General features: G+C 34.2%; 1 protein-coding gene across 1 annotated transcript in view; it reads right to left on the reverse strand.

Moving 5' to 3' along the window:
- Window positions 1-672, reverse strand: part of LOC119414032 — a gene marked incomplete at its 3' end in the record, with an annotated part of 20467 nt that overhangs the window by 19489 nt on the left and 306 nt on the right. The window lies entirely within an intron of this gene.

Genomic DNA, 672 nt, shown 5'->3' on the forward strand with positions numbered 1-672 from the left:
GTGTGTGCAGCTGGTTTTTATATCTTATCAGTTCAGCCGAGCTCACAGATTCGGAGGTGATCTTGGAGCAACAGCTGCACGTTACAGCCTCACCCAGCTCCTCATTCAGTTTTCTGCTAACTCAAACATTTGGTTCATGGGCAGAGTTAACATTCTCAGCTGTAGTAGTTAAAAACATCCATAAACTTTGACCAAAAAAACTTCCGAACAGATTCATCGGGTTTCATGGACAAATATACCGTATTTTTCAGACTATAAGGTGCATTAAGCAAAACAAAACGGATAAATCAAACTTTATTCAACTCATTCACAATAACTCTAAACATTGTTCATTTGTACCACATAAAATTGGTTCAAGGTCAGTAATGACAACCAGAATTAATACATAAGGTGCACCTGATAAAGCTCACTGTCGATTTTTGAGAAAATCAAAGGATTTTAAGTGTCTTATAGTCGGAAAAATACAGTAACTGTGTATCATCAGCATAACAATGAAAATTTATCCCATGCTGTTTAATAACATTACCTAATGGTAACCTATATAAAGTAAAGAGTATTGGTCCAAACACAAAACCCTGAGGAACTCCATGACTAACTTTTGTGTATGAAGATAATTCATTATTTAAATTTAAAATTGGAATCTATCAAATAAGATAGAAAACTTTTACTAGT

Source organism: Nematolebias whitei, chromosome 1 (genome assembly GCF_014905685.2).
Source record: "Nematolebias whitei isolate Nwh7 chromosome 1, NemWhi1, whole genome shotgun sequence".
Classification (NCBI taxonomy): domain Eukaryota; kingdom Metazoa; phylum Chordata; class Actinopteri; order Cyprinodontiformes; family Rivulidae; genus Nematolebias; species Nematolebias whitei.